The sequence below is a fragment of the Salminus brasiliensis genome, chromosome 20 (genome assembly GCF_030463535.1).
Source record: "Salminus brasiliensis chromosome 20, fSalBra1.hap2, whole genome shotgun sequence".
NCBI lineage: Eukaryota > Metazoa > Chordata > Actinopteri > Characiformes > Bryconidae > Salminus > Salminus brasiliensis.
The window spans coordinates 22,997,417-23,024,535 of record NC_132897.1 but is presented as its reverse complement, the minus strand read 5'-3'; the positions used below and the strand labels follow the sequence as shown (position 1 = coordinate 23,024,535).

At 38.5% G+C, this 27,119-nt stretch overlaps 1 pseudogene; it reads right to left on the bottom strand.

Moving 5' to 3' along the window:
* Positions 1–6,139: 6,139 nt before the first annotated feature.
* LOC140542386 (uncharacterized) overlaps positions 6,140–27,119 on the bottom strand; it is a 157,297-nt pseudogene continuing 136,317 nt past the window's right edge.

Sequence of the window (27,119 nt, the reverse complement as noted above, 5' to 3'; positions counted from 1 at the left end):
TACTAACCCCTGTGTTTACTCAAGGAATACGGTGGCGGTGGAGAGGCCCTGGGAGAGTCAGCGTGACCAGGGAAATCGGTAAAATGTCCTCGGCACTTTGTCTTCAGCGAAGGACAACTACTCAGGGTGGTGTTCTCGTTTTTGGAGACTTCTTCTAAAACACTAATTAATATCTGTCACAAAGGGTAACTCCAAGGTGCCAGTGTCCTGGAGGACCACTACTGCAGGCTCCCAGACAACATATGGAAGAAGACCGCTGCCAGGATCGTCATTTCTAGCCCTATGCCCATCTACTGATGAGAGAGCAAGCCGTTCAGCCAACTCTTCACGCTCCACCACTGGCTGCAGGTTTGACGTCCGGTCCCCTTCTGCAAAGAAAGGCTTCATCTGTGCTCCCTGGGGTTTGTTGATCTCTCCGGGAACATCAAGAAGGTACTATGCCAGGACTGACTTACCTGACTGGTGTGACTGGGTAGGGCCAGTGATTTACATGATTTACTTTATTCCAATCATTAATTCTGCCATTGCTCTGCTTGTGTTAAAAATTGTCTCTAGCTCATATTTCTGACGAACCCTGCAGTATCTAACCTGTGTTGGTCCCACACATTGTAACCAAACATTATCAATGACTTTATTAGGGATAACCACCTTAGTTCACCATGTCTAATGAATACATGGCCCTGAATGAATCCACTCCCCCAGGTTTTAACTATTACAGTTTTCTTTACAGGTCTGGTCGTGGCAGCATATTTATGATAAAAAGCTAAGTCTTTTTATCTATTCCATCTGCAACAGTGTGTGACTGTCTGTATATCTTTATCTCTTTGTCCATCTGTAACTCTGGCTGGTTGTCCATCCATCTGCAACTTTCAGTGTCTGTGTGTCAGTCCAACTTTTAATCTGAGGTAGCTCTCTTTACATATAAGGCATATAATCTCCCTACCGACTCACCGTAAAGATCTGATTCATGCAACAGATGATCTAGCCTGCACATCACTCTCTAACCACAGCTTTTTGTGTTAATAAATGGTGCACCAGCTCCAAAGGAGACCTGCTTCAGTTACTGAAAAGGACTTGTTTAGCATAGTTCCATCACAGTTTTTAAAACTGGTTTTGCCTAGGCTCTGTCTGTCTATTCATGTGCAGCTGTCTTTCTGACTGTGTGACGGTTTCTGACTGTTTGGCAGTGTGTATTTCGATCCACAACTCTGGCTGTTTGTCCATCTACAACTCTCTGGTTGCCTTTTCATTTACACCTGTGTGGCTGTCTGCTTGGCCATTTGTTTGCAATTCAGTGTCTGTCTGTCAATGTGCAACTCTGGCAGTCTTTCTGACTATGCATTTGCAACCATGTTTGACTGTATGTTCCTTTGTCCATCTACACCTCTCGCTGGCTGTCTATAAAGCTGCAGTTCATTCTGTTTAGATTCTGGCAGCTACTCTGACTGGCTGTCTATGCATGTGAAACTCCCTATCCGTCTGCAAATGTATGATAATCCCTCTGCAACTTTGTTTGGCTGGCTGTCAGGTGCAGTGATGGCTTTCTTTCTGACTATGTGTCTGCGTCTCTGTTGTTGTGTGCTGCTTTGACTGTTTATCCATGTGCAACTCTGGCTGGCTGTCTTTCTGACTGTGCGTCTGTAACTATATTTGGCTGTGTGAATGTCCATCAACACTCTTTGGCTTGTCTGTCCATCAGCACTCTTTGGCTGTCTATGAATCTGCAATTTTGTTGCGTTCTGTTTAAACTCTGATGGCTGGCTGTCTATCCATGTGCAGTTCAATGGATGGCTGTCTTTCTGACTGTGTGACTGTTTCTGACTGTTTGGCAGTGTGTATTTCGCTCCGCAACTCTGGCTGTTTGTCCATCTACAACTGGTTGACTGGGTGGCTGTCCATTTTAAACTGTGTCTGTCTGCAACTGTGTGTGGCGCCGTTTGCATGTCCATGTGCAACTTTGTGGCTGGCTGGCTTTCTTTCCATGTGTGATTCTGTGGCTGGACTGGCTGTCCTTGTGCAACTCTGGCTGGCTCGCTGGCTGCTTACCGTTCTGCATCTCTGTCTGTCTCCATCTAAAACTCTGCAATTCATCCTGCTAAGGCTCTGGCAGCAACTCTGGCTGTGTTTATCCATATGAAACGCTGTATCCATGTGAAACTGTCTATCTGCATCTCTGGCTGGTTGTGTCTATCTGCAACTGTGTGGCAATTTAGTGGCTAATTTTCTTTCAATGTGCAGTTCTGGCTGGCTGGCTGGCTGTTTTTCCGACTATGCGTCTGCAACTCTGTTTGACTGTATGTATGTCCCTTGGCTTTCGGTCCTTCTGCATCTCTGTCTGTCTGTCTGTCTGTCAATCTATACCTCTTTGGTTATAAATCTGCAGTTCATTCTGTTTAGACTCTGGTTCCAACTCTGACTGTCTGCAACTGTGTTTGTCTTTAAATCTGCAGCTCTGTGGTTGTTTTTCTGTTCATCTGCTTGAAATTGTGACCACATGTGTCTATTCTCTCGTCCCTGCACTGGATTCCAGTTAAATTCCATGTTGATTATAAAATACTTCTTCTGAAATGAGTCTCTTGATTGTTTGTCCCCACAGCATCTTGGAGAACTTCTTAAAACCTACAACCAGTAACGTACATTTCTTTTGCAGGATTCAGTTTCCCACTTCAGAAGAAGCAACTCTGGGGGTATTCTAATCATGCTGCTGTAGCCTGTTTTCATACTAACACTGTTCTGTCCTGATCTGATTACAGGTTCTGATTATTATTGTCTTTCTAATCTACGTTTACAGGTCGTACACCAGTCTACTCATACTCCTAAATCCCTTTCTTAATTTTCTTCTTGAAAATGGCCCAGAACATTGTGCACCCTTGACCTCCTTTCAGGCCCCCAGGAATCTGGTTCCTATCCTTTTTCACACACAAGGACAATGCACCACCTAATGTTTAGTTAGTCAATCATACCGATGTCTCTTGTGAGTTTCTGTGTTCAAAACAAAGTGTTTCATCCAAACTGGCTGAGCTGTTCTCGCGTTTGAGACTCTTACCAACACTACTTTAGGAAATGACCGCATGTGGTTGTCCTATGTAGCTTTTACAGCCACAGTGCTTCAGGACTGAAATAAGGGGGTGAGGACACCAGTCTTACGGGATGATAGAAATCCATGTTTGGTAAATGGAAAATGTTTATGGACTCAGCTGATCATATGGATTGCAGTGCTTGTGCTCGAGACTGCTGTATTATCCTGTTCATTCAAGTCCTTTTTCTCGGAGTGGTAGATATGTCTGTTTCTTTGCAAATGTATTTTGGCCACAATTCTGTCTCTACTGTTATGACCTTGATCAATTCTACCCGTGTCATTTGTACAGTAAGTCCTGTGGCAAAAGAGGCCTGAGTTTAGGGAAGGACATTTTTATTGTATCCAATCCTTTGAGTATGTTTATGTAGTTAGGACTTTCCCTGTGAATCAAGGCCTTGTTTTATCTAAGATGTGCTTGAAACCTTTACTGTTTTTTTTTTTTTTTTTTTTTTGTTGTTGTTGATGTTTTAAGCTTGCCGTGATCTGACTCCCACCCTACCCATTGGATCTCCTAACCCCTTGTTTTCCCCCCTCCTTTCTTCTCTCTCTCTCTCTCTCTCTCTCTCTCTCTCTCTCTCTCTCTCTCTCTCTACCTCTCTACCTCTACCATGTATTGAGATGCCCAGTTCCAGCTATTCCATCCTTGTACCACCAGACCTGGCTCTCGACTATCCTACAGCCCACTGTCCTGATCTAGAGCCTCGTGTTGATTCATCCTCACCTCACTGCATGACCATGTATACCTGCCTGGACTTCAACATTTCACTCACGTTTTCATCTTTTATGGCTTGACGGCGCATTTCCATACTCTTTTAATTCAGTATTGATTTATTGTTTTTATTCCTGGGTTTTATTCTAGGTATTTATACCCAGATCTCTGTTTAATGCTTTGTGATGACATTTGTTGTTTTATAAATAAACTTGAATTGATTTTATAAGGCTTTTCCCCTTTTATCTATTTTGTTTTTTGCCAATGTTTCAATACCACTCCCTTTTCCTATCATTTATTACTTGTTGACACTTTGAACATATAGTCGAGTGATGACGCCAACTGCTCGTACTTTCCTGCTTTAGAGAAACTAGGGCTGTCAGCTTGTATATCATATATACTCTTCTATATTCTGAAAGCAGTGTGTGCAGTCTTTAATCCCTTATTTTTTACTAATAATAATAATCATAATACATGTAACATTTGCTGTTACTTTACTTTGTGTGTTATTATAGTGGTCTAGTGGTTATAGATTTAGTCTCTATGTATACCAGGCTATGTAGAAGTCAAAACAGTAAAAGTCAATACAAAAAACAACTGAACTGTTCACTAATGCTGATTAGAGGTTTCTGATTGAATACTCACGACAGGAAGAGCTTACTCGGGCCAAAGGCCAGTATATTAATTATGAATTACTTCAGGTGACCATATATATGTAAATTCAGTATGCGAGTAAAAGGGGAACACACATTTACTTTCACTGTTATGGTAAATTTATCTTTACCCCTTATCCCGTGTACATTACGTCCTCTCTGTAATCTTCTCATCCTGAACTGAATTAATAGAGCATCTATCGACCGATACTTGGAAAATACTTGAACATGGACTCCCAGGTGGTAGGTGGGATGAGAAGAATCGTATCTTAAAATAAAAAAATATGTGAAAAAACTGGATGTAGTTCAGTTCATGACCATCATGAAAAGGGAGAGTGACGGTCTGTAAACAGAAGAATTGATAAATCTGTAGAATCCTCACTTGAACTGAATGTTTAAATGCACTGGAACTAAAGAAACAAACTGTAGCTGGTCTCTGTGGCCTAGACCTTGCAAAGGCTTGTGGGAGGGTGCGGGGAGATTGCCTCTCCAAGGCCAAGTGAGGTGAGGGTCCCGGAGAGCAGGAGATAAGAACTAATAAACTGCTGTTATATTTAATATATGCCAGAGTTAATCGTTTAGACGCTACAGTCTATTAGACGTCTAAATTAAACAGCCCATAATGTTGCATATTAATGGTTTTCAAATGCTGCCATGGAGTTTCAGTTCATAGTTTCTAAAATGAATCTGGGTCTGGGTTCATGTTGGGAAATAAGGACTGTTTACACTCATTATGGAACTTAAAGGTGAAGGTCACTTTAGGTCAGTCTGAAACCACGTTAAGGTCATTTTTTCCAGGCCTCCTCACACTGTGGTTATTAGCACAACAAAACGGAGACAGTTCAGGGTAAAGAGACATAAGTAGACAATTCAGTCCAGTTTCACAGAGATTACACTGATTCAGGATGAAAAGCGACACAGTAGCGCCACCTACAGGTCAGATATCATATCTGCAGCAGCAGCTCCAGTCATAGACTGAGAAGAAGAAGCCAACGATCATTTCCTCACTTATTAACGAGGCTAATCGTCTCATCTTAAGGCATTTTAGCACATTAAATATGTAAATATTACCATTGTTATTATTGTTAATAAATAATGACAACCACAATAATAATTTCCTTTATGTATTACAGATGTGATGTTTTCATGATACAGTTGTTTTCAATTATAATAATAATAATGATAATAAATAATAATGATAATAAATAATTTATTAGTTTATTAGTTACCTGGTCAGACGTGGCAGTGAACACAAGGAAACACTTGCAGGGATGGACGATGCAGGACTTTAATGTAACCTGGGCAAAAGTAAACAGACACAACAAAGCAAAGCACAACCGGGGGAACAGCAATCTAATGCACAGAACCAGAAACAAAATCAAAACCTCACAACTCAAACTGGACACAGTAACACAGCTGGGACTGGGAGGAAGCTGAGCAGTATTCAGGAAAATGAGAAACATATCAAACAAAAGCAGAACACTAGACGGAGCTCGGGCCAGGAGAAAGAACACAAGCGAGGTGTTGAAAAAAACAATGAACAGAAACCTGGAAGCAGAAAAACCAACAAACCAAAATAATGAAGGAAAAACAGAGAAGAAAGACTTCAGTGAAACAGGGAGGCATCAGGGCTTAGATCAGCAGAGCAGACAGAGCAACAAGGATAACAGACATAAGACCAAACAGGCAACGACAGGATCAGTCTGCTTCCTCTTTGAGCAGAGCGTAGAGCGCAGTGCTACAGAGGCTGTAACAGAGCTGATTCACGACAACGAGAGAAAACAAAGCGACGGCTTAAGAAGCTCCAGTCCCAGCTGACCTTGATCCGCTTAATGAGGGAAGCCGGCTGCTGAGCGCGTGCCGAGGGCCTGACAGTTACAGGTATTACACTGTATTTACACAATTCATTTATATCATTTATTTTACTATTAATAATAACGGTTATGTTTACAGTTTTAAATATTTGAATATATTTATATTGCCATTATTGTTAATTATAAATGAACAACAACAGTAATAATAATGATGTCCTTTATTCATTACTTGAAACTGAACTGATTTTGACTGTTGATGAACTTAGACAATCACAGCAATCACTTGCAGACATGCCCCTAGTTCTCCAGGTAGCCAACAGGAGGGCCAGCTGATTTGTATTTGTGTGGCCTTTCCTTAATGTTTTACACCGAGCATCAACAACATAGCAGCACATGCAAAGCCCAGAAGGAAAACCACAGCCGGCCTCCTCCACACTGTCCCTCCTGTCTGAATGTGTGAGCAGTGACGCTGCCCCAGTTACTCACATCTGTCACTAGAAAGTGTTTCAGCAGGTGCTTGAAGAAGCTTTCCTCACCTCTTCTGGAATTGAGACAGTCAGAGATTTAATAAAGAAACTGGTTGTTCCTAGTTGTTACTAGGAGAGGGTCAACAGAGGATGGTCAGACTGGTTGGAGCTGACAGAAAGGCTACAGTGACTCAGAGAATCACTCTGTACAGCTGTGGAGAGCAGAACAGCATCTGCTCCTCTGAGCTTAGTGGCTGAATGTGTATAAAGACCTCCTGACTTTTCTGGTCAGAGTACGTCATCACCACTATCTAGTTTACATTAATGTAGTCCTCATCAGAGAACTCTGAGATGGATGATGAAGACTATTATGAGAACTCAGAGGATTCAATCTCCTCATGGGCAGTCGTGTGTGTGTGTTTGGCATCTACAGGATGATCATATCAGAACACACAAATGAAAAACTGGTTTACGACACAATTTTAGCCACAAAATGTCAATGTTATGTGAACTACAAAGTGGGCAGGAACCTGAAAGATGGGAAAATAAGTCAATTTCCAATATTATAACCAGTACTGACTGAAATGACTATGATGTTCTACACAGTTTACATAAACATTCACCTGCTGCTGATTTTCCAACGCTGGTTTTTCCACATCAGCATCTACATTGATGTAGTCATCATCAGAGTCACCGAATCTTCTTTCTCTGGAAGAACTGTTTCTCCACTTTCATCATTATCATCTTCATCCTCCATCTTCTTCCTCAAACAGGTGATCCTGATCCTGTGTTTTCCCCCTACAGAATAACTGAGTCACAATACAGTTAAAACTTAACTCTGCCACATCTCTCAGTCCTAGCTTCACTTTTCAGAGGAGGGTCTGGTCTTCTCCCACAAAGCAAAAGCCACCAGAATTCCACCCTTCTCTAATTCCAGAGTTCTTTAATTCTCTTACACCTGGTTCAATACAACCCCAACTCCTCCCAGTACAACCCAAACTCCTCCCAGGGCAACCAGAATTCCTTCCAGTACAACCAGAACTCTTCCCAGTACAACTAAAAGTCTTGCGAGTACAAACAAAATCACCACCAGTACAAGCGTAACTCCTCCCAGTACCACCTTAACTCCTCTCAGTACATCCAAAGTCCCTCCCAGTAGAACCAAATCCCCTCCCTTTACTGGGAAATAAGTGAATTAGCAGATTCCATCCCACTAAGCAATCAGATTCCAGTCTGATGAACCAGAGAGGCATTAGACTACTAAGTGTAACAGGATGCACCAGATTAGAGTCCTCTCTTTGTTGAAGAGCGATTTCTGCTTTTTCATAATCATCCTCCTCCTCCCCCTCAGTCTCCTCATTTCCCGCCGGGGCTCTGGCACCTGAAGAATTGTGTGGATAGATAAATTAATAAATAAATAAATACATCTTTTTAGTGGTTAACCATCTTTTACAGCAGCACATTTCTCTACACTTTAAACAAGGGGTTTCTTAAAGGCCTCTTTATAAAACCATGACACATCAAAGAACTACTGAATTTTACATGGTTCCTTGCCTGGTTAAATAATTTTTTTTTTAATATCAGTACATTTTTACCAAAAGGCATTCTACACAGTACCTAGGTACACTATGTAACTAGGTACAAAAGTATTGGGACACCTGCTCATGCTCATTGTTTCTTCTCAATATAGAGATCCACAACAACTCAACAAAGTAGTCTGCAAGAAGAATGTTTCTTTTTGGGATTTCTTATAGATTTTATAAAATGTCTTCAAAATATAATGGATGATGCTTCATCCATTAGTTTTGGGATGAGTTGGGGAGTTTGGGATGAGGTGGGGTGGAAATCCTCACATCCATGTTCGTTCTGCAGAGAAGAAAATAAGATACTTTTTAATACCCTTGATTTCAGAAGAAATGAATGAGCAGGTGTCCACAAACATTTGGACATGTGTATCTACTCTCTGTCTACCTTCTGTGAGTTTCAGTGTACCTCAGTAAACTGTCCTCTGAACAGAAAGTACTCACAGTGTCTACGATACGTCTTCTCAGCTTTCTGCAGTTTTTGCTTATTTCTCCCTTTGAGGAAAACAATGATCGGCACTGATACGAGTAACAGTCCTGCTGCTGCTGCTGAAAAACTGATGATGGGAACCAAAACTGTCAGAACATTTACACTTCAGGAGAACTAGTCCAGAAAAACGATGAGCTCATCTTATTACTGTAACTTTCACAGTGACGGCCAAGAATTCCGTGTTGGAGAATCTAATAGAGTGTGAAGACACAGTTACTTCCTAAACACAACTGTAGTTTCCCTGGTGGACATAATCAGCCTCAGGGAAGGAGAAGGTGGTTGAGTGGTTAACAGCTGACTGAGTTTTGGTGATGCTGGATTCACCACTGAACTCCAGGTGGAAGGAGCCTCCTGGATACTGCGGTTGAACGGAGCAGATGATGGAGCTGTAGCTCCTGGTCACTTCAGGCCCTTCAAGCCACCAGTGAAACACTGGTGAAGCACTGAAGGAGATGTTGGGCTGCAGCAAATTCACTGGAAAAGAAGAGGAACTGGTATCAGTAGCTGTAAACTGGTACAACATTCACACAGGCCACATTGTGATTGCAGCAGCTCACCCACAGTGGCTGTTCACACATACAGCAGTTCTCTGTGGGGAAGGCAGCTACTGTTTGTGAGCTGATGACAGCCAGACAGATACCAATCAGTTAAGTTGCTCTACTAAAAATAGATAATGGACTGAATTCAGCATCTTTAAGGTGCACCTATTTCTGACACAGATGTGCAAACAGCACGCAGCTTGTCTAGTGCTTGTAGAAAAGTACTGCCATTAGAATAGGACACTTTTTATGGAGCAGATAGTAAACATGAACCTGCTTGCGCCATGCCTGATGTCAGGCGTGGGTTAGAGGGGTATAAAACCACCCAGCATTGAGCTGAATTATGGTGGTGCTCCATCTAATAGTTGAGTTGGTGGGGTGGTGATCATCCAACATCCTGACCTCACTAACGCTCTTGTCACTGAATGCAATAAAATCCTCACAGCAATGCTCCTCCAAACTCTAGTAGAAAGCCTTCTTCCCTGAACAGTAGAGACAGTTACTCCAACAAAAGCAGGATAAATACTTTTTTTATATCCTTCATTTTGAAGAAACAATGAATGAGCAGGTGTCCAAATACTTTTGTCCATATAGTGTAAATCACAGAATTCTTGATTTAGCGCTAATTAGTATAATATAATATTCTCTTTAATTTTCATTGGTTCTTATAACTTCTTATAGTCCATACCTGTTCTCTAAACAGAGCAGCACATGCTAAGCACAAAACTGGCCGGGTGTGAATCCGGTAGTGGCACACTTTTTTTATGGACGTTTTTAGACAGCCAGTAGCAATCCGTGCTGCTCACATATGATTACAGAATGCTGCTACTACTACTGCAGTCAGATGAGCTTATTATAAAGTCATTCTCTGTTCTCTTACCCACAGTGATGCTGATGGAGTTGCTCCTGTCTGATTTGTATAAGATGTTACAGTGGTCACAGCTGTACTGGACTGCTTCCCCAGGTGAGACGAGTTTGAGGTGTTTAGGGTGAGCTTTGGGCTCTCCAGGGCGTCTGTTGAAGGAATGTGATTAGTCTCTGATCATTAATGGTGCCAGTTAGTTTTTGTTATTAAGAAACCTCTGACTTCTGACTTATAAAGACTACATGCACAGTAAAGTTCCCAGTGTTAAATCAGCACTTAAGTAATCAATACAGTTCAGCTCACCCTTCTAACACTATGCAGTGTAATAGTACAGTCTAATAACAGAAGTTAATGGAAGATCTGTTTGTCTTATTGACCAGAATGCTTCTTGGTCTGCTAGCTTGCATGACATCCAGGTACATCCTGGATACATGTGGTTTTTTAATCATGCTTAATATACCAGCTACAGTGTGTGCAAACCTGGTGAAGACAGGAAACGTTTGACCTGTCATTGCCAACAAAGGTTATGTTACAAAGTTTTGAGTTGAACTTTTGTTATTGACCAAATACTTATTTTCCACCAAAATTTACAAATAAATTCTTTACAAATCCTACAATGTCATTTCCTGGATTATAGTTGAAGTGTACCTATGATGAAAATTACAGACCTCTCTCCTCTTTCTTAAATGATTATTAAATACAACAAATGAAAATCTAAATAAATTAACCTCAAAAAAGAATGACGTTCACCTGTTAATGTTATTATCATGGCGTGTACGGCCAGACCTGAAGGGATGAACACTCGCAGAGATGGAAATCAAAGCATGGTACTTTATTAACCAAATACAAAACAAAGAGATATGAACAGCAAAGTGCAGCAACATGGGCAAAACCATGAACAGAACCAAAACACCACAAATCAGATGGCGAACAAAACAAACCCGGGACTGGGAGGAGCAGGGAGAGTGAAACGAGGGGAGAACTGAAGGGGAGATAAACACAAAGCCACAAGCCTCGCTTGGGCAGAGAGGGGAGATACAAAACTAAGGACAGAGCTGAACTCTGTGTACAAACGAAGGTAGCTGGGGAACTAGCCGCTAGACCAGCGAGCAAGGCCAACCTAACCTGAACCTGCAGAGTACTAAAACGTAGGTCGCCTTGGAACCTGAGCAGGAAGCGAATGTAACACGCTTGCCTCTCGAAACAGACTATGGTATCGTAAACACACAGGGGTAGCTGGAGAGCCAGCTGCCAGACTAGAAAGCAGGGCAGACCTAACCTGAACCTGCAGAGTACTGCCTAAAATGTAGGTCGCCTTGGAACCTGAGCAGGAAGCGAATGTACCTCGCTTGCCTCCGAGTCAGACGGAGAATCTCTCCTAAACATGGACCGCAAAACTAGAGCTGAGCTGAACACGCCAGTAACGCGTGATGAATCCCAGAGCGTCACAGGGATTCCAGTCGAGTCAATTCACGGCAAAGGGAACTACACTCCTTTCTCCTTACTCCCAGTCCCAGGTGAAACACATGAACAATAAATCAACACAAATAAACAGACACGATCAGGAAGTCCCTATTTGGGCCTGTGGGCAGCGGCCCGGGGGAGGGCACGATAACGAGGGCTTGACAGTTATAGCTTTATGGTAACAGTAGGGGGCATTGGCATCTTTCAGAACCAATATTCTGCAGACAACGGTAAACAATTATTTAATACTTAAATATACTTTTGTAATTTGTAATTACACTGATTATTCTTATGTATATGATTATTTAATATATTTTTAATTATAACAACTTTATTTTTGAACATCCAGTGAACAGTTTAAACTCACCGGGCATATCGAGAGTCTCTACACCCAACTGAATGATGCGTGGAAGAATCGGCATCTAGCGATCATTATATGTCAGTAACAGCTTCCTTGTATAAAGACTCGCTTCCCGGCGCTTCTCGTGACATTAAGGGTGAGATGGTAAATATTTGTTGTCGTTCCTTGTGTAACATTTCCTATATTTAATTTAACATAAAACACGACTCATATGAGGGGTTAGGTTGGGTGGTGTGAGCAGTTTAACTGAACCCTACGCCACTGTTTCCTTCAAATATTTCTTTAACTAGAAGCTGAGTGAATATTTACTGCTGGAAGGTCTAATTTACACTGGAGAGTGACATCATTTTCCTTTATGCTTTAAAAATGAAATTCTATAGAAATTTGGATTCAGTTTTTATTACACACTGTGCTGTAATGGCTCCCGCGAGCTTAAGACTCTCCACAGGGGGCGCCATTAGCGCAGCGATGTACTTGAGCAGCTTTGGTACAGAGATGCTCACTGAGAAGCTTTTCAGAGTATTAACACAGTTCAGTGCTGTTGAAGCATTTGACTCCTGACTCCATGCTGCCACCTAGCGTCTAGTTTAATCTCCTACAATGACTGTTTCTGTCTAATACAACTACACCTTTCATACAACGCAAATGTCAATTTGATATTTTCAAAATTAAATTAATATACCACTGAACTGATATAATTCTCATTCTTATTAACCACCGAAAAAAATAATAAAATTAACTTTATTTGACCTAAAAATGTCTCTCTCTTCTTTCTTTTTTACACACTTTCACACATTCTGGAAAGTAGGCGTCAGAGGGACTGAGACAAAAGTATTAAGTTATTCAGACAAAATCTAAGATAAAAGTCTTTATTAATGGATCAGTGTATAAATGTAGCCGGTCCTCTTTACATCCGGGATACCCGTCCACGACTCTGCGTTGTGTCCAGCTGCACAGAGAACCTGGTTCAGCCTGGTTCTTCTCTTCGACCGTGCTCCAGCCCGTCTAAATGAAATGAAGAGATGCAGTTCACTAAAGAGAAGCAGCCTCTGTCTCCTCAGTCATGCTGCAGCACAGACTAGCTGAGCTACAGGCTAAGCTTAATACACTGCATTCAACCCATATTCACTTCCTAATCAATGCTGAACGAATCTGTGTGTGTCTGTTGTGAGTGTTGGACCCTCATCTGTTTAGAAGCATACTGTCCTAATTGCTGCTGCTCCAACATTGCATTTAAACCACTCCCATTTGTTCAAAGGTGAAATTTCCAGTAGTGAAATATCTTCAATTAAGCAAAAGGTTACTATTAAATTTCCTAATTGAATTCAAAGGTGATTTACATTTGTTCAAAGAGAGGAAGAAGGGAACTGAACAGTGATCAGTTAAAGGAGTTTAAATACTTTTCGTCATATCATCTATCTATCTTCTACACAGAGCTCTTTCTCACCTGGAGAAGCCCGGCAGCACTGTGAGGATCACCTTCTTCGATTTCTCCAGTGCTTTTAACACCATACAGCCAGAGCTTCTAAAGGACAAGTTGGGACATTGTGGAGTGGACAGTCACCTGTCAAACTGGATACTGGACTACCTCACCAACCGACCACAGTATGTGAGGGCACGGGACTGTGTCTCTGACTTGGTGGTCAGCAGCACAGGAGCCCCTCAAGGAACGGTCTTGGCACCGTTCCTCTTCACCCTGTACACTGCTGACTTCATGTACAGCTCACCGACCTGTCACCTCCAGAAGTTCTCTGATGACTCAGCGATCGTCGGCCTCATATCCAATGAGGAGGACAGCGAGTACAGAGAACTTATTCAGGACTTTGTGGACTGGTGTCTGCAGAACCATCTGCAGATAAATGCTGGAAAAACCAAAGAACTGGTAGTGGATTTCCGCAGGTGCAGACACCCCCCTCCATCAGTGAACATCCAGGGTATGAACATCGAGAGTGTGGACTCTTATAAATACCTGGGTGTTCATCTGAACAACAAACTGGACTGGTCAGTCAACACTGCTGCACTCTACAAGAAAGGCCAGAGCAGACTCTACCTGCTGAGGAGATTGAGGTCCTTTGGAGTGCAGGGAGCGCTCCTGAGGACGTTCTTCGACACAGTGGTGGCATCTGCCATCTTCTATGGAGTGGTCTGCTGGGGCAGTAGCATCTCGATGGCAGATAAGAAGAGACTGGACAAACTCATAAAGAGGGCCGACTCTGTCCTGGGGTGCTTCTTAGACCCAGTGCAGGTGGTGGGAGACAGGAGGATGACAACCAAGCTGGCATCCATGCTGGAGAACAGCTCCCATCCCATGCATGAGACTCTGGCATCACTGGGCAGCTCCTTTAGCGACAGGCTGCTTCACCCCAAGTGTGTGAAGGAGCGGTATCGCAGGTCCTTCCTTCCTGCTGCCGTCAGACTGCACAACCAGCACTGCTCCCAGCGGACCACATACACACACACTTAACTACACACACATGTTCATGTTCAGGGGATACTATGTGCAATACCCCCCCCCCCCCATGTGCAATTAAGAGTCTTTTGCTGTAAATAATATTGTTTATTGCTTTTTAATTCTTATTTATATTGTGTATATAGTGTAAATTATTTATCTAAATTTTTGTAACTGAGTGTCTTGCTATCCCTTTCTGCTGTCACACTGTGAATTTCCCCACTGCGGGACTAATAAAGGACTATCTTATCTTATTGTGAGAGATTAACCAGTAGTGTAGCCTTGAACACTAAGCATTATTATAAGCATTAAACCAGGTGTACTGTCTGGAATTGGGGTTTCTTGTCCTCCAACAGTTTGTCAGATTAGTATTGGAGACTAAGTTATTGAAAATATAATCAAAAAGATGCTGCTGCCCTCTAGAGGGAAGATGGTCAACTGAGTCGTCTGGAACTACAATAAAGTCTTCTCCTACAACCACCTGATCTGTCCAGTATTTTACCTCCCATTACTTTATCTTCTTACAAAGGTCTGCTTAAAATAGCCTAAACCTCAGCTGAATCTAAAACTGACACTAAGCCTAACTTTAAATCAACTCTAAACCTCAGCTGAACCTAAAACTGATGTCAAGCCTAACTTTAAATCCAGCCTAAACCTCAGCTGAACCTAAAACTGACACTAAGCCATGGTGGACATTTTTTAAATAAGCAGAAATCACTATAAATGCTCCAAAGTAATATATTTATTGAAAAGCTTTCGGCCGGGGAGAAGCTCCTGGCAAATACTCCGAGATCTCTGAAGGTTGACCAAGTTACAAAAGGTCATATATATCTTCCCAAAGGGGTGTTGTCACTTTCCACTGATTCACAGAAGACAAAGAAGTTATTGAAGCGCATTGGTTACACCTAACTGTGATATGAATAAACATAAGGGCGTTAACATACGTGCATAATTAATGAAGAGGAAGGAAGCTCAAATATGTTTTTTAGAAGACCCTCACACCTGGAGATACCCAAACGAGTTGGTATGCAACTTCGAGGTCACTTGAACAATAACTCACTGTGGCCAGCATAGAGAAAACAGATAAGGTCTACACTTGGGATCGGAGGAGTAGCTAGTTTGTTCCACTCCGGCTGAAGGGGAGTAACTGATTTGTGGTCTCCTTCATATGGAGCAGTAAAAGTCCACCCGAAAGTTTTGATTAAGTGCGTAAGTCTAGTAGTATGTTAGCCTGGATATAATTTACTAAGAGAATGATGATGAAATGAAATACATATGGTATATGTGAGAGATAATAATCATCTGACTATGTACTACTATGATCTCAAAACCACATTTCCTCCCTTTAAACATAAAATGTCAAACAAAGATTCTAACTGTTCAGAATTAGTTTGAATTTAGATCTATGTCCACGATTCCAATTACCTCTACATGTCATAAAATCTAATACAATTGTTCATTAAGATAGGAGAGCACGAAGTATAAGTAAGAACAAGTGTAACACAAAGGTCAAAGTCCTGTCTGTTTCCCTAAAGAAAATTTTAACACACTAGACGGAAAACAGTGGAAACAACAGCAAACTTGTCGACAAGCATCTGCTTCTGGGCCACTACTCCGGGCCAGCGTTGGTTTCCATGGCATGGAAACAACCGTCTTCTGCCTAGTGGAGTTTTGCACTACATAGGAGACGTTGGGCATAACAGTGAGAGGTTACTAGCACGTCATCTGATCACCTGGATCTTCAGTTTTAGACACAAAGCTGTCTGGAACAGTCTCTCTCTTGCAATGTGAGCAGTGGATCCATGAGCCTTCCTTCGATAGGCTTTCACTACCACCCCGTCACCGACTTTCACAGAGTGTAGAGGACCCTCAGCACTCACTGGCAACACCTCTTTCACCTGTGAATGAATAGACTGAAGAGTTTTGCACAGTGCACTCATATAATCAATCATGTGATCATCGACCTGCTGTAGAGAGCATTCAACTGGCCTGTAAAGAGAAAGGTTAGGAAAACCACAGAATACTTCCATTGGGCTCAGTCCTGTTTGGCGGTTTGAATTATTTGATGGTCTGGTTTAGACGTTCCCATGCACCAACCGACTGCGGATGATAAGCGCAATGTGTTTTCAAATCAATTTTCAAAGCACCAGAAAGATGTTGGATCAGTTTGTTCTAAAAGTGCTTGCCATTGTCTGATGAAATTTTTACTGGAACTCCAAAGGAAGTACTCTAGTAATTACTTCCCTAAGCAAGCATTTTGCTACTGCGAGTGTGTCTTGTTTTCTACATGGAAAGCACTCTGGACATTTGCTGAACATGTCAATGATTATCAGACAATACCAGTAATTTTGGCATGGTGTTAGCTCAATGAAGTCAATCATAATGTGTTCAATTGGAAAAATTTGGAGTAGGATATGCCGATTGAGCTGTCGTGTCATTTTCCCTATGTTATGTTCATACAAATGACTCAGGATTTGCAAAACTTTTCTGCAAATGTTGAAAAACCTGGCGCCAACCAGTGTTTGTTCGCTGTTGCTACCATCGGCCCTTTTGATACATGGTCCAATCCGTGTATCAATTTCGCCAAAAAGGGAAAGCCAAATCTTGGAAGTGCCATTTTTGAAGCAGCACTTCAGATTCACACCACAATCCTGATTGTGCATCATTCTCGACACAATACATCATATTCATTTATGTAACAATTTCTTCTGCTAATTAAAGATTATTCCTGCCTGAAAGACCAGAAAACAACATTCAAACATTTTTAACCACTGAAGTCCTATAATTGTTTTCCTCTGTTGCCCGCCAAGTGACAGCATTCCACCACTAGATTACAGTGTATCCTTTTTGATGTGATTTTTTTCAACAAGTGGAATTAAGAAATAGCTACAAATATTGATCCCAAAATGTCCAGGAAAAGAAAAATTGATGCAGATGGAAGACAGTTTCAAGAGAGATGGGAAGGCGAATACATGTTTGTGCTTCAAGGAGAAAAAAACCGGTATGTCTTTTGTGTTATGAGGCGGTGGCAGTTGTCAAGGAGTACAATTTACGTCTGCACTTTGATCCCAAACACGGAGCTAAGTATGCCAAAGTTAGCCTTCAAGAAAAGCAACAAATTGTACAAGAATTAAAAGGCAAACTGCGATCGCAGCAGAATATGTTCACAAGAGCTACGGCCCAAAACAACGCAGCTGTGAAAGCTGGCTTTTTTGTAGCTGAAGAAATCGCTCGCGCATCTAAGTCTTTTTCATTTGCATTTTTGAAGCAGTGTATGCTGAAGGTCTGTGAGCAGCTGTGTCCCGACCAGAGAATTAGGAAACTTGCAGGAAACCTGGCAACACAGCTGGCCGCAGAGACGCGCAACTACATCACCTTTTCATTAGCGCTTGATGAAAGCACAGACAGCACGGATACAGCGCAGCTATCCATTTTCATTAGAGGCGTGAAGTCGGACCTCTCTGTCACTGAAGAGCTGTTGGATATAGCTGCCATGCATGGGACCACAACAGTACGGGACATTTTTGATGCGGTGGAGAAGTCCTTAAGTAAAAATGCATTGCCCTGGCAAAAATTGGTTGGATTAACCATAGACGCCGCACCTGCAATGTGTAGAGGAAAATCGGGCTTGGTTGGACTAATGAAAGAGAAAATGCAGAAGAGTCAAGTCAGATTTATTTGTATTGCGCTTTTTACAACTGTTGTCGTCACAAAGCAGCTTTACATAAATAGTGATTAATAAAAGAGAGACAAAGAAGAAATAACGAATCAAAGACCCCCAATGAGCAAGCCAACGGCGACAGTGGCAAGGAAAAACTCCCTCAGAGCTGGAGGAAGAAACCTTGGGAGGAACCAAGACTCACAAGGGGGACCCATCCTCCTCTGGCCAGAACTATTTAAACATTAATAATAAAATTTCCAAACCAGATACAACAGATAGTTAAAAATGTTTTTAACATGGTCGCTAAACAGGTAGCAGTGGTAGGCGTGTGAGCCGCTGGTCTGCTATGGGTGGTGGTGGGACGGGGGCCTGCTGGTTGGACCGGTAGGTGGCAGCTGGTTTGACGAAGGTAGAGGGGACCTTAACGGGCAATCTTCCAGCAGGTCGGGCCGGGTGGCCATTTACTCGGAGAGGGTAAAGAGAGAGGGTTAATTCAGAGAGCAGAGAATGTTGGTCAGTATCAGATTGTGTCTGACGACTCTGGCAGGTCTGACTATTACAGCCTAATTAAAAGGAGAGAGCCAGAAGGTAACACGGACACGGGAGCACCCATCTGCTCCACCGTCAACAAACCTGAGTGATCGCGTGTAAGCTGCGAGACGACAGCTCCAGCATCTCAGTGTACTTCAATTCCCTGGGTCTAATAAATTCTTTATGTGATGTGATTTTCAGAATTTTTTTTCTCATTTTGTCTCTCATAGTTGAGGTCTACCTATGATGTCAATTACAGGCCTCTCTCATTTTTTTTAAGTGGGAGAACTTGCACAATTGGTGACTGACTAAATACTTTTTTTCCCCACTGTAGGAGAACTTTGTAGTTCTAGAATTACAGATTGTAGTCCTCCTGTTTCTCTGCATACTTTATTATGTAAAGTATCCTGTACGATTAGTGTGAGTTGAAAACATGGAAAATGGGTTCAGAAACAAGTGCAACTAATAACATTCAGTGGCCAGTGAATGGTAAACGGTGCCCATTACTTCTGGGATGAGCTGGGGAAACTTGGTTGGGTGATGATCATCCAATATTCTGACCGCACCAATGCCCTTGTTGATAAATGCAATCAAATCTTTACAGTGATGCTCCAAAATTTAAGATTCTGAAATCTCAAATAAAATATATTATAAATATAGATCATAACACATACAGACCTGTTTACAATGTAAATCTCTTTCAAATATCTGTCCTTATCCCTGTAAAAATTATAGCAAAAAAGTAGTAGCAGCACTTTATTATATTAAAAATATTATATTATATTTCATCTTAATGTTTCACCTCTAGATTTCAAACTGCAATTCATACTTATTTATTTCCACTTTTATTATTATTGTTATTATTAGTAGAAGGAGGAGGATTAACAATGGACTTACAATAATAAACAATAATTCACACAAACTCAAGAGAAGGAGAGAGGTGAAGAGCTAAAAAGTGGAGCTAAAATGAGATGATTAAACACTGAAGCAGAAAAAAACCCGCTTTAAAAACTACAGAGCTGTAAATCAGAACTTCTACACCCACTGTCTACCCCTGCTCCCTTTACCTTCACTAAATAAGTCCTGTCTGCTTCAGACCGGAAATTCAGTTCCGCTTGCTGGAGCATCATCTCCATCTGCTGGAAGCTAATCAGTTCATAGACCTCCTGGAGAAGATCGTTCCAGAAAAATGACTTTAATCTTACGTTTATCTCAGCAGTGTTAATATTAAAATTATCTCAGCAGTGTTAATATTACATTTAATATTACATTTATCTCAGCAGTGTTAATATTACATTTATCTCAGCAGTGTTAATATTAAATATATCTCAGTAGTGTTAATATTAATTTTATCTCAGCAGTGTTAATATTAAATATATCTCAGCAATATTAATATTAAATTTATCTCAGTTGTGTTAATATTACATTTATCTCAGCAGTATTAATATTAAATATATCTCAGCAGTGCTTTGTCAGGTCCACAGGCTTCAAGGTCCAGGACTTTTATATTATATACACATCTCACTATCTCGCCTGACACCCTGACTCCCAACCAGCCTCAGGTGGCTTTCAGGTTTAGCTCATGTTAGTTTGTCTCGTTTGTTCGGTTTATTCATTCTTTCTTGTTATTGCTGCATTCTTGTTTCCCCTGTTTGGTTTAATAAAGTCTTGCATCGCACCGCGAGTGTTCACTCGTCATTGTCCTAACCAGTCCTGACCCAGCAGTGTTAATAATCTTACATTAATCTCAGCAGTGTTAATAATCTTACATTAATCTCAGCAGTGTTGATTTTACATTAATCTCAGCAGTTCAAATAATAAATTTATCTCAATAGTGCTAATCCTAAATTTATGATTATGATTAGCACTATTGAGATACGTTTATTATTTGAACTTATGAGAAATTTATTATTAACACTGCTGAGAAATTTAGGATTAGCACTGCTGAGATCAATTTAATATTAACACTGCTGAGATACCTTTAGGATTATGATTAGCACTATTGAGATACATTTATTATTTGAACTGCTGAGAGAAATGTAGGATTAGCACTGCTGAGAAATTGATCTCAGCAGTGTTAATAATAAATTTGTCTCAGCAGTATTATTACATTTCTCAGAAGTGCTAATCATGCATTTATCTCAGCAGTGTTAATGTTAAATTTCTCAATAGTGCTAAATATTAAATTATCTCAGCAGTGTTCATATTAAATTTATCCCAGCAGTGCTAATCTGAAATTAATCTAATCAGTGTTAATATTAAATTCATCTGAGCAGTGATCATAACTTTCTCAGCAGCGCTAATCTTATATTTATCTCAGCAGTGTTGATCAGAAATTTACCTCAGCAGTGCTAATCCTAAATTTATCTGAAATTTCTCAGCCATGTTAATATTAATTTAATTATTAATTTTCTCAGCAATGCTAATCATAATTTTATCTCAATAGTGTTAATAAAAATAAATTCATCTCAGCAGTGCTAATCAGAAATTTATCTCAGCAGTGTTAATATTAAATTCATCTCAGCAGTGATCATAAATTTACCTCAGCAGTGCTAATCATAAGTTTACCTTAGCAGTGCTAATCATAAATTAATCTCAGCAGTGTTAATATTAAATTTATCTGAGCAGTGATCATAACTTTCTCAGCAGTGCTAATCATAAATTTATCACAGCAATGTTAATATTAAATGCATCTCACCATCTTAAATGTACCTTAGCGGTATTAATCTTACATTTATTTAAGCAGTGTTAATATTAAATTCACCTCAGCAGTGCTAATCAGAAATTCACCTCAGCAGAGCTAATCTTAATTTTATCTCAGCAATGTTAATATGACATTTATTTAAGCAGTGTTAATATTAAATAAATCTCAGCAGTGCTAATCTTAAATTTACCCCTTTTCCACCCTCCACTCAGCAGTGTTAATCTTAAATTTACCTCAGCAGGATTAATCTTAAATTTATCTCAGCAATGTTAATGTTAAATTTACCTCAGCAGTGTTAATCTTACATTTACCTCAGCAGTGTTAATAATAAAATGATCTCTGCAGTGCTAATCTTACATTTACCTCAGCAGTGCTAATCTTAAATTTATCTCAGCAGTGCTAATCTTACATTTACCTCAGCAGTGCTAATCATACATTTACCTCAGCAGTGTTAAAATTAAATGCATCTCAGCAGTGCTAATCATAAATTTATCTCAGCAGTGCTATATATTACATTTATTTCAATAGTGCTAATCTTAAATTTAGAAATAATTTACTTTAAATTATTTCTATAATTTTAGAAATAATTTACCTCAGCAGTGTTAATCCTAAATCTTTCTCAGCAGTGTTAATCTTAAATTTATCTCAGCAATGTTAATATTAAATGTATCTCAGCAGTTCTTTATCATAAATTTATCTCAGAAGACTTAATATTACAATTATCTCACCAGTGCTAATCTTAAAAGTACCTTAGAGGTATTAATTTTACATTTATTTAAGCAGTATTAATATGAAATTTATCTCAGCAGTGCTAATCATAAATTTATCTCAGCAATGCTAATCATAAATTTATCTCAGCAATGCTAATCATAATTTTATCTCAGCAATGTTAATGACATTTATTTAAGCAGTGTTAATATTAAATTAATCTCAACAGTGTTAATATTACATTTATCTGAGCAGTGATCATAACTTTCTCAGCAGCGCTAATCCTAAATTTCTCTCAGCAGTGCTAATCAGAAATTCACCTCAGCAGAACTAATCTTAATTTTATCTCAGCAATGTTAATATGACATTTATTTAAGCAATGTTAATATTAAATTAATCTCAACAGTGTTAATATGACATTTATCTCAGCAGTGATCATAAATTTACCTCAGCAGTATTAATATAAAATTTCTCAGCAGTGCCACTCATAAATTTCTTAAGAGTGTTAAAATTAAATTTCTCAGCAGTGTTAATATTAAATTCATGTCAGCAGTGATAATCATACATTTACCACAGCAGTGTTAACCTTACATTTATCTCAGCAGTGTTAATATTAAATCCATCTCAGCAGTTCAAATAATAAATGTCTCAATAGTGCTAATCATAATCCTAAATTTATCTCAGCAGTGTTAATAATAAATTTATCTCAGCAGTGCTAATCATAAATTTATCTCAGCAGTGCTAATCATAAATTTCTCAGCAGTGCTATATATTACATTTATTTCAATAGTGCTAATCTTAAATTTACCTCAGCAGTGCTAATCTGAAATTTATCTCAGCAATGTTAGAAATAAATTTACCTCAGCAGTGTTAATCCTAAATCTTTCTCAGCAGTGTTAATCTTAAATTTATCTCAGCAATGTTAATATTAAATGTATCTCAGCAGTTCTTATCATAAATTTATCTCAGAAGACTTAATATTACAATTATCTCACCAGTGCTAATCTTAAAAGTACCTTAGCAGTATTAATTTTACATTTATTTAAGCAGTATTAATATGAAATTTATCTCAGCAGTGCTAATCATACATTTACCACAGCAGTGTTAATCTTAAATTTATCTCAGCAGTGCTAATCATAAATCTATCTCAGCAATGCTAATCATAATTTTATCTCAGCAATGTTAATATGACATTTATTTAAGCAGTGTTAATATTAAATTAATCTCAACAGTGTTAATATTACATTTATCTGAGCAGTGTTCATAACTTTATCTCAGCAGTTCAAATAATAAATGTCTCAATAGTGCTAATCATAATCCTAAATTTATCTCAGCAGTGTTAATATAAAATTAATCTAAGCAGTGATCATAAATGTACCTCAGCAGTGCTAATCATAAGTTTATCTCAGCAATGTTTATATTAAATTTATCTCAGCAGTTCAAATAATAAATGTATCTCAATAGCCCTAATCATAAATTTCTCAGCAGTGTTAATATTAAATTTATCTTAGCAGTGCTAATCATAAGTTTACCTCAGCAGTGTTAATTACATTTTTCTTAGCAGTGCCAATCCAAATTTACTCTCAACAGTGCTAATCAGAAATTTATCTGAGCAGTGTTAATCTTAAATGTATCTCAGCAATGTTAATATTACATTTATTTAAGCAGTGCTATTAAATTTATCTCAGAAGTGATAATCATAACTTTGTCAGCAGTGTTAATAATAAATTTCTTAGCAGTGTTAATATTAAATTTCTCAGCAGTGCTAATCCTAAATTTATCTCAGCAGTGTAAATCATAAATTCTCAGTAGTGTTAATGTTAAATTTATCTCAATGGTGCTAATCATAAATAGATCTCAGCAGTGCTAATCATAAATTGATCTCAGCAGTGCTAATCAAATTGATCTCAGCAGTGCTAATCATAAATTAATCTCAGCAATGTTAATCATAAATTAATCTCAGCAATGTTAATCATAAATTAATCTCAGCAGTGTTAATCATAAATTCATCTGAGCAGTGATCATAATTTTCTCAGCAGTGCTAATCTTAAATTTATCTCAGAAGTTAATCCTAAACTTATGTCAGCAGTGTTAATATTAAATTTATGTCAGCAGTGATAATCCAGAATTTCTCAGCAGTGTTAATCATAAATTTATCTCAACGATGTTGATCAGAAATTTATCTCAGCAGTGCTAATCATAAATTTATCTCAGAAGAGTTAATATTGCAATTCTCACCAGCGCTAATCTTAAATATACCTTAGCGATATTAATCTGAAATTTATCTCAGCAGTGTTATTAAATTTATCTCAGCAGTGTTAAATATTAAATTTATTTCAAAAGTGTTAATATTACATTTATCTCACCAGTGCTAATCTTAAATTTACCTTAGCGGTATTACTCTTAAATTTACCTCAGCAGTGCTAATCATACATTTATCTCATCAGTGCTAATCTTACATTTACTTCAGCAGTGCTAAAATTAAATTTATTTCAGCAGTGCCAATCATAAATTTATCTCCGCGGTGCCAATCATAAATTTCTCAGAAGTTAATCTTAAATTTATCTCCGCAATGTTAGTATTACATTTATCTCAGCAATACTAATCTGGAATTTATCTCAGCAATGTTAATATTACATTTATTTAAGCAGTGTTAGAAATAAATTTACCTCAGCAGTGTTAATCCTAAATCTTTCTCAGCAGTGTAAATAAGAAATGTATCTCAGCAATGTTAATATTAAATGTATCTCAGCAGTGCTAATCTTAAATGTACCTTAGTGGTATTAATCTTACATTTATTTAAGCAGTGTTAATATTAAATTCATCTCAGCAGTGCTAATCAGAAATTCACTTAAGCAGAGCTAATCTTAATTTTATCTTAGCAATGTTAATATGACATTTATTTAAGCAGTGTTAATATTAAATTTGTCTCAGCAGGGTTAGTCATAAATGAATCTCAGCAGTGTTATTATTAAATTAATCTCAGCAGTGTTCATCAGAAAATTACATTTTAAAAATCATACATTAACCGCAGCAGTCCTAATCTTAAATTTGTCAGCAGTGTTCATATTAATTTTCTCAGCAATGCTAATCATAATTTTATCTCAATAGTGTTAATAAAAATACATTTATCTTAGCAGTGTTAATTATACATTTCTAAGTAGTGTTAATATTACATTCATCTCATCAGTGCTAATCATAAATTAATCTCAACAGTGTTAATATTACATTTCTCAGCAGTGTTAATATTAAGTTCATCTGAGCAGTGCTAATCCAAAATTTTTCTCAGCAGTGTTCATCCTAAATGTATTTCAGCAATGTTATTAAATGCATTTAAGTGCATTTTAAATTTCTCATCAATGTTAATATTACATTTATTTAAGCAGTGTTAATTTTAAATTTATCTCATCAGTGATAATCCTAAATTTATCTCTGCAGTGTTAATATTAAATTTCTCAGCAGCGTTAGTATTAAATTTCTCAGCAGTGTTAGTATTAAATTTATCTCAGCAATGTTAATATAACATTTATCTCAGCAGTGCTAATCATGAATGTTAATATTTATAAAATATTAAATTTATTTAAGCAGTGTTAATCTTAAATTTAACTTAGCAGTGATGTTCATACATGTACCATAGCAGTGCTAATCTTAATTTTATGTCAGCAGTGATAATCATAACTTTCTCAGCAGTGTTAATCATACATTAACCACAGCAGTGTTGATATCGCTTTCATCTCAGCAGTGTTAATATTACATTTATCTCAGCAGTGTTAATGATACATTTACCACAAGTGTTAATATTAAATTTACCTCAGCAGTGCTAATCCTACATTTTTCTCAGAAGTGTTGGTCTCAAATGTATTTCAGCAATGTTAATATTAAATGCATCTTTGCAGTGCTAATCATAAATTTATCTCATCAATGTTAATATTACATTTATTTAAGCAGTGTTAATTTTTAATTTATCTCATCAGTGATAATCCTAATTTTATCTCTGTTAATATTAAATTTCCCAGCAGCGTTAGTTTTAAATTTCTCAGCAGTGTTAGTATTAAATTTATCTCAGCAATGTTAATTTAACATTTATCTCGGCAGTGCTAATCATGAATGTTAATATTTATAAAATATTACATTTATTTAAGCAGTGTTAATATTAAATGTATCTTAGCAGTGATGTTCATACATGTACCATAGCAGTGCTAATCTTAATTTTATGTCAGCAGTGATAATCATAACTTTCTCAGCAGTGTTAATCATACATTAACCACAGCAGTGTTGATATCGCTTTCATCTCAGCAGTGTTAATATTACATTTATCTCAGCAGTGCTAATCTTAAATGTATCTCAGCAGTGCTAATCATAAATGTATCTCAGCAGTGTTAATATTACAATTCTCACCAGTGCTAATCTTAAATGTACCTTAGCAGTGTTAATCCTAAAAAAAAATTCAGCAGTGTAAATAAGAAATGCATCTCAGCAGTGCTAATCATAAATTTACCTCAGCAGTGTTAATATTAAATTTCTCAGCAATGCTAATCATATTTTTATCTCAATAGTGTTAATATTAAAATTACCTCAGCAGTGTTATTATAAAATTTCTCAGTAGTGCTAATCAGAAATTTATCTAAAAAGTGTTCATATTAAAATTCTCAGCAGTGCCTCGTCCCACCTTCACTGAAACCACAGTCTACCTTTAGGAGAAACCCAGGAGATCCTTAATGCCATTCTGCCACCAAGGTATGACCTTCCTCACCTGCTCACCATGTAGCAGTTTTAGCTGCTACTGAAATTACCAGTGTTACCATCTCCATCTTTTCTTTTATGAACATGTAATACTGATAATGCTACAACGGCTTTCTTTAGTCATTGTTCTGCCAGATAACACCCTGAATACACCTCTCCTCCATGAACAGGTTAAAAAAAGCTTTTACTGATCTAGTTTAAACTGAATGTAAACAGGCTAAAAGCATGAACCTAATGCAGGAAACATCTTTCTAATGTGAATAACTGTGATTGATCAGTCAGTCAATCAACCTTCATTA